We start from the raw sequence: 8,480 nt of genomic DNA, 5'->3' as shown, positions 1-8,480 counted from the left end.
CCCCAGATTAGTTGTTTTCTTGATGTTGAGTTACAAAAGTTCTTTATATATTTTGGATAATAACCTTTTATCAGATTTATCATTTGCAAATATTTTCTTCCATTCAGAAGGCTGGTTTTTGTTTTATGGTTTCCTTTTTTGTGCAAAAACTTTTTATTTTGGTGTAGTCCCAACAGTTTAATTTTGCTTTTATTTCCCTTACTTAAGGAGATATATCCAGGAAATGTTTCTGTAGCTAATGTTAAAGAAATTTCTGCCTACGTTTTCTTCTAAAAGTTTTATTGTTCAGGTTTCATATTTAGGTCTTCAATCCATTTCAAGTGGATTTTTATATGGTGTATGAAAGTGGTCTAGTCTCATTATTTTGCATGTAGCTGTGCAGTTTTCCCAGCACTATTTATTGAAGAGACTGTCTTTTCCCCATTGTATATTCTTGCCTCCTTTGTCAAAGTTTAATTGATAATATAAGTGTGGGTTTATTTCTGGGCTCCCTATTCTGTTCCATTGTTCTACCCATCTATTTGTGTGTGTGTGTGTGTGTGTGTGTGTGTGTGAGTACCAAACTGTTTTAATTACTACAGCTCTGTAGTATATCTTGAAATCTGGAAGGTAATACCTCCAGCTTTGTTCTCCTTTCTCAAGATTGCTTTGTCTATTTGGGGTCTTTTGTGGTTCCACACAAATTCTAGGATTATTTGTTTCAGTTCTGTGAAAAATGCTGCTGGCATTTTGATAGGGATAGGGATTGCTTTAAATCTATAGGTTGATTTGGGCAGTAAGGACATTTTAATAATATTCGTTTGTCCAATTCATGAGCATGGAATATTTTTCCATTTGTTTATGTTGTTTTCAATTTCATCAATGTTTTATAGTTTTGGAGTGCAGATCTTTCACCTCCTTGGTTAAATTTATTCCTGAGTATTTTAGTATTTTTGGTGCAATTATAAATGGGAATATTTTCTTAATTTCTCTTTCTGCTACTAGTGTTTAAATGTCTGTATATTAATTTTGTATCCTGCAACATTACTGAATTCATTTATTAGTTCTAGTGGTATTTTGGTGGAGACTTTAGGGTTTTCTATATATAGTATCAACTCATCTACAAATAGTGAGTTTTACTTCTTCCTTACCAGTTTGGATGTCTCGTATTTCTTTTTCTTGTCTGATTGCTGGGGCTAGGACTTATAATACTATGTTTAATAAAAATGGTGAGAGTGGACATTCTTTTCTTATTCCTGTTACTAGAGGAAAAGCTCTCAGTTTTTCACCATGAGTATGATGTTAGCTGTGAGGTTTTCATATATGGCCTTTATTATGTTGGGTTATGTTCCCTCTAAATCTACTTTATTGAGAGGTTTTACCACGAATGGATGTTGTACTTTGTCAAATGCTTTTTCTCATTTATTGAGAGGACCATATGGTTTTTATCATTTCTTTCGTTAATATGATGTATCACATTAATTGATTTGTGAATGTTGAACCATCCTTTCATCACTGAAATAAATGCCAATTGACCTTGGTGAATGATTTTTTAGTGTATTTTTGAATTCATTTTGCAATATTTTGTTGAGGATTTTTACATCTATGTTCATCAGAGATATTGGCCTGCAGTTTTCTTTTTTTTGTAGTGTCTTTGTCTGGTTTGGGTATCAGGGTAATGCTGGCCTCATAGAATGAATTTGGAAGCTATCCTTCCTCTTCTATTTTTGGAGTAGTTTGAGAAGAATAGGTATTAACTCTTCTTTAAATGTTTGTTAGAATTCACCTGTGATGCCTTCTGGTCATGGACTTTTGTTTGTTGGGAGTTTTTAAATTACTGACTAAATTTTATTACCACCAATCAGTATTTCAAATTTTCTATTTCTTTCTGATTCAGTTTTGAGAGATTTTATGTTTCTAAGAATTTATCTATCTCTTCTAGGCTCCCCAACTTGTTGGCATATAATTTCTCATAATGTTCTCTTATAATCCTTTGTACTTCTGTTGTGTCAATTGTTATTTCTCCTCTTCCATTTCTGGTTTTATTTATTTGAGTAAATAAATGCCTCTCTTTTTCATGATGAGTCTGGCTTAAGGTTTGTCAATTTTGTTTATCTTCTCAATGAACCAGCTCCTGGTTTCATTGACTTTTTTATTGAGTTTTTAGTCTCTATTTCATTTGTTTTTGTTCTAATCTTTTCACTTCCTTCTTTCTACTTGCTTTCAGTTTTAGATAGAATGTTCTTTATATGTCTATTGGGCCCATCTGGTCTAATATGCCATTCAAAACCATTGTTTCCTTGTTGATTTTCTGTCCAGATGATCTATCCATTGATGTAAGAGGGATGTTAAAGTCCCCAACTATTTATGTATTACTGTCAATTTCTCCCTTTAAGTCAGTTAAAAGTCAATATGGTGCTCCCATATTGAGTGTCTAGATATTTATAATTGTTAAAGTCCCCAACTATTTATGTATTACTGTCAATTTCTCCCTTTAAGTCAGTTAAAAGTCAATATGGTGCTCCCATATTGAGTGCCTAGATATTTATAATTGTTATATCCTCTTGTTAGATTGATCTCTTTATCATTGTGTAGTGTCCTTTTTCTCTTGCTACAGTCTTTGTTTTAAAGTCCATTTTGTCTGATATAAATATTGCTTCCCCTGCTTTCTTTTCAATTCCATTTTCATGGTAAATATCTTTCCATCCCTTCCCTTTCATTCTGCATGTGTCTTTAGGTCTGAAGTGAGTCTCTTTTAAGCAGCATACAGATGGGTCTTGTTTTTTTTATCCATTCAGTTGCCCTATGTCTTTCTATTGTGGTATTTAGTCCATTTACATTTAAAGTAATTACTGATAGGTATGTACTTATTGGCATTTTGTTACTTGTTTTCTGATTGTATTTCTACTCTGTTCCTTCCCACAATTCTTGCTCTCTCCTCTTTTGGTTTGATGGCTTTCTTTATTGTTATGCTTGAATTCCTTTCTCTGTGTGTATATCTATTATAGGTTTTTGATTTGGGGTTACCATTTAGTTCATATATAACATCTTATGTATATTGCAGTCTATATTATGTTGATGGTCACTTAAGTTTGAATCCATTTCAAAAACACTAAATTTTTACTCCCCCCTCCATATTTTATGTATATTATGTCATATTTTACATCCCTTTATTTTGTGAATCCCTTGACTGAGTTTTATAGATTTAATTGATTTTACTGCTTTTGTGTTTTAACTTCCATGCTGGCTTTATAAATAATCTACCTTTATCATATGTTTGCATTTAACTGTGAATTTTTTTCCTTTCCTCATTTTCTTACCTCTCCTAATATCCTTTTTTTACACTCAAAGACTTCCCTTTAATGTTTCTTATCAGGCTAGTTTAGTGGTGATGAACTCCTTAACTTTTGTTTGCTTAAGAAACTTTATCTCTCCTATTCTGAATGATAACCTTGCCAGGTAGAGTATTCTTAGTTGCAGGTTTTTTTCTTTTTGCACTTTGAATATATCATGCCTGTCTCTTCTGGCTTACGAAGTTTCTGCTGAAAAATCAGCTGATAGCCTTTATGGGATTTCCCTTGTATTTAACTATTTTCTTTTCTTTTGCTGCTCTTAAAATTCTCTCATTATCACTACTTTTCACCACTTTAATTATTGCGTGTCTTGGCATGGACCTCTTCGGATTAATTTTGTTAGGGGCTCTTCTATACTTCTTGGATCTGGATGTCTGTTTCTTTCCAAGATTCAGGAAGTTTTCAGCTATTATTTCTTCAAATAAATTTTCTGCCCCCTTCTCTCTCTTCTCTTTCTGGGAAATATGAAATTATTACAATGCAAAAGTTATTACCCTTGTCAATGTCACTGAGTTCCTTAACCCATTCTCACTTTTTATTATTCCTTTTGCTCTTTGCTGTTCAGCTTGGTTGCTTTCCATTACCCTGTCTTCCAGATTGCTGATCATTCTGCATTCTCTAATCTGCTATTGATTCCCTCTAGTGTATTTTATATTTCAGTTATTGAGTTCTTCATCTCTTTTTTAAAATTTTCTCTTTTTGTCTGAGATCCTCCATTCTTTCCTCATGCTGAGTACTTGTGACCATTACTTTGTATGATTTACAAGGTGTATTGCTTACCTCCATCTCATTTAGCTCCTTTGCTATGATTTTGTCTTGTTCTTTCATTTGGGAAATATTCCTGTGTCATCATTTTGTCTAACTCTCTGTGTTTGTTTCTAAATATTAGGACAGTCAGGTATGTCTCTTGATCTTGAATGCAGTGGCTCTAAAAAGAAGAGGTCCTGTGGTGCCCTGAACACAATGCCCCCTGGTCATCAGAACCATGTGCACAGCACTTTCCCTGCACTACCACCTGAGAGGCTTTCAAGTTAGTGAGCCAGCCCAGCACTCAGACCAGATATCTGCCCTTAGTTACTCTGTAGGGGCTGCAGTCACTCCAAACTGCAGAACACTCTCTTATGCTGCCAGTTAAAAGCCTCTAGTGTGCAGGTGTGTGTGGTTATCTACCCGCCTCCTGAGGGCAATAGTCAATTTGGAGTGGTGCTGGTTCCTGCCAGCAATGTTTGCAGGGTTTATCTGGGTGAGAACTATTTGAGAGGAATGCCAGCTGAATGGGGCAGGTCTGCATGGTGGCATGGTATATGGTCCTACCAGGATAGGTGGAGAGTGTCTGTGCTGGTTCCCATGTGTCCAGCTATCTAGGTTAAAGGAGAGGAAGAGAAATGGCACCCACTAGCACTTTTGTTTTTAGAGAAGTCACCTAAAAATCTGTCATTCCAGTTCATGTTCTGAGACTAGTAAATAAATCTCTTTCATATATACCCTGGGCACTTTTCAAACTGCTACTTCTAGTCTTCTGTTGGCCAGGTTATTTGTTAGGCTAGCTCTTTAAGAGCAGGAACTCAGTTTCCTATTGCCCTCCAGCTGTCTTGGAGCTAAGTCCACTGATTTTTAAAGTACCCAGAGGTCCCCATTGCTTTTAAAAACTTGCAAAGTTAAGCTCCACTGGTTTTCAAAGCAAAATGCTATGGGGTCTTATCTTCCCAGTGGGAATCTCCTATGCCTGGGGTGGGGTCTCATCCTTTTGCTTCCCCATGCTTGTGGCATCTCTCCCTTTTGTGGTTAGTCTCTACAGGGGTTGGGTTCCCAAACACATCTCTGCCCCTCGTACCTTTTTCAATGTGGCCTCCTCTCTACAATTAACTGTAGGTCTGTTCTGCCAGTCTTTGGGTCACTTTCAGAATCAGTTGTGCACATGTAGTGGTTATCTTGATGTTGCCATGGGAGGAGGTAACTCAGGATCTTCCTATTCTGCCATCTTCCTCTATCTCCCCTCCTTTTTTTTAAGGCCCAGAATATTTCTCTAACAGGGATCCCACGTGAACATAAACTCACATTCAGAGGATGATTATGTCCAAAAAGCTGTGTATAGACAGCCACAGGGGTTTAGTACTCAAGGTGCTGGCATGGGAGTTTTCAGAGGGTTGAGAAAAGGGGACCTTGTAGTTATAAATTTTTAAGAATGCTTGAATGGAAATTTTGATAAATTGTGAGAGGGTGATTGTAGAGTAGCATGAGAAATTCCTGGGGGCCACAGTCCACTTTTGTGGGGTTTGCATCTAGGAAACCCATCAGGTTCTCTAGTGAAGAGCCACGAGAAAATCCTCCTGTTTTTCAGAAGGAAAGCTGAACATGAAACCCAACTCTTCCTTGATCCATCAGAGAGTGTTTTTTTTCTTTTTTTGTAATACAAGTGCCTCACTTAAGCTCTGATTGCTGAGGCATCCACTTCAAAGAAGCATCCACTTCCCTGATGGCTCTGTTTAATAAACACATTACCAGCCACAGACTAGATAAAGAGCAAGCCCACCACCCTGCCCTGAGGCTCCTTTGTCTATGAGGTTTGGGTTGATTTTTTTTTTTTAAAGATTTTATTTATTTATTTTGAGAGAGAGAATGAGAGACAGAGAGCATGAGAGGGAGGAGGGTCAGAGGGAGAAGCAGACTCCCCACCAAGCAGGGAGCCCGATGCGGGACTCGATCCCGGGACTCCATCCCGGGACTCCAGGATCATGACCTGAGCCGAAGGCAGTCGCTCAACCAACTGAGCCATCCAGGCGCCTGAGGTTTGGGTTGATTTTGATACCTATATGGACTGCCTGGTTTTTCTCTTCCCTTGCTTTAAATTCCTGCTGTTACGTTTGAAATACACCAACCAAGAGTGCGCCTCAGAATTCTATGCCCTCATCCTAGGCCCCAATAAGAGCAAAATTCCAGGCCTGCTTGTTTTCATTCTCACTCTTGCCCTTACCCTCATCCTCATGTTGTCTGTCTCTCTGTCCTCAATGTGTGGCTGGAGGTGTGCCATGTAATTTCCAGGACTTAAAAGTAACAATTTTTTTTTTTCAAAGTTTCCTGATACCTATTGCTAAGGGTGTCTTGCAATCACCACAAGGAATGCTCCAGCACAACACTGGTTATAGATAGGCTGAGACCAGCACTCAACACCTGCAAAGGACTCACAATGGCTGTATGTCTCGGATTTTCTGGTACTCTCATATTGACATAACTTAATTATTTCAATAAATGTAGATTGATGACATGTTAATTATATGGAGATACATGATTATGCATTTGTAAGAATTTTCACATTAACCAATTAACCAGTTTACTTTTCCTTTACATTCTCATAGCATGTTTTTAATATATTTTTGCTTTCATATTAATGTCCAGTTTTTTTTTTTTTTGCAGTTATCCTCCCTATTACTGCAGCTCCTTGAAAGGCAAGTCTTTATTTTCTTTTAATCCTTTTACTAGACCAACCATCCTATGCTCTAGACAAAATTGATGCTCAATAAATTTCTGTTTAATTGTTTGTTTCCTTTGCATTTTAGAATTGTACAATTAATACATCCATCCATTGGTCAGTTGTCAGTAAGCATAGTAATATACTGTTCCCTAGTAGGAGCCAAAAACCTCAACCAAAAGAAAAGGGAAAAGATTCTGCTTTTTGTAAAATGTGTAACTCTTTCCATATATAATTATCTTCCCAACTTGCAAATTTATAGCTGTTTCATCTATATGTATATATATTATTCTTTTTCCAGGAATCAAGTAGTCTGCCAAGCAGAGACAATTCATCTCACAGAACAGCAAAGATATTATGAAACAGCATAATCACTTACATATTCAAGTTTATAATTAATTCTATGCTTTCATTAGGTGAGAGTTATGTTTTCAACTGTGTCTCCTCTTGCATCTTTTTCTTTCCTCCTGCATCTTTTATACCTAATAACCATGCAAATAAATTCTGCCCTTTATGCCTTGTGCATTTCAAAATACGAACATTAAAAAAAGTTTCTGTAGCATTACAACCACCTTATACAAGCAAATACATAAATGCAACTGTTATACTCATCAGATTTCCCAAAAATACATTTAAGGAGACAGCATTACTGATTGGCAGGCCCCATCTATAATCCTCAATAACCCTGTATCAAAATAATTGTCACATCAAATTAAATAATTGTCAGTCATATTAGGTCTGCTTCCCCTGGACCCTCCTCAGAATCTTTCCTAAATTTCCTCCAGAATGTTCTCCCTTGGGACACCAAGTACACAAACCTGATTTTGTTTGACTGCAAGTGTGTTGCTACTGTTTATTTGATTGGTTATATAATATAATAATGCAAGTTTTGGTTTTGTTACATAACTTATTGTAGTAATTTTGTAAATTATTTCGGTACTTTTAGAGCTAATAGATATTAGAAAGTGGTCATGTAAAATTTTCATTTATTTTTGTACTGTATTTTGTTATGAGAATAACATGCTATTGAAAACTTGGGACTTAATTAAAGTTTTGGGATGTAGTTTGTTCAGGTGTCAAAGGTCAGCTCGATCCTAAGGAGAAATGTCCTTACTGGCTACTTTAGAAATAAACATATATCCTGTCCAGGACTAGAATTTAAAGATGAAAAAATCAATGAGTCCAACTCCCTTTTCCTGCAAATGAGTAAACTGACTCAGAGAAGTTGTGAGCTACCCAAGGATTCACAATGTGTTTAGTCAGGAGTTTTTTATGGGGGGATATGGTGGAGTGGGTGGGGAGATATATATATTCCTTGCCTCCTAATTGAAGGTTCCATTAGTGCCAGTATCTCTATGAATGCTGTCATATTAACAAAACACACAACATGCAAGTAAGTACATATCCACACACATGCACATACCCATGCTAGATATACACTGCCCAAGAACCTTAGAAATATGTGTCCTATAAATCCAAAATTGGGGATATACCCAGGAATAGAACTACATAAATACATTAAAGAAATCAGAGAAAAGCATGCAGAATGTGGGAAACAAAGGCAGGAGAAAAAATTAAATTTCCTTACTGCCTACAGCCCGTAGACAAATCCTTGAAACAGGAACTCTAGGAACTCAGCTGCCTCAATGTTGACACTTTGCTAAGGGTAAAAGGCAATC

The 8,480-nt window shown here is 36.5% G+C and overlaps 1 protein-coding gene across 50 annotated transcripts in view; it reads right to left on the bottom strand.

Annotated features, from left to right (window-relative positions):
• RIMS1 (regulating synaptic membrane exocytosis 1) overlaps positions 1–8,480 on the bottom strand; it is a 488,993-nt gene that overhangs the window by 237,474 nt on the left and 243,039 nt on the right. The gene's annotated exons all lie outside the window — the stretch shown is intronic.

Source organism: Leptonychotes weddellii, chromosome 8, assembly GCF_054177405.1.
Source record: "Leptonychotes weddellii isolate Sample4059 chromosome 8, ASM5417740v2, whole genome shotgun sequence".
NCBI lineage: Eukaryota > Metazoa > Chordata > Mammalia > Carnivora > Phocidae > Leptonychotes > Leptonychotes weddellii.
This window is presented reverse-complemented; position numbering and strand designations above follow the sequence as displayed.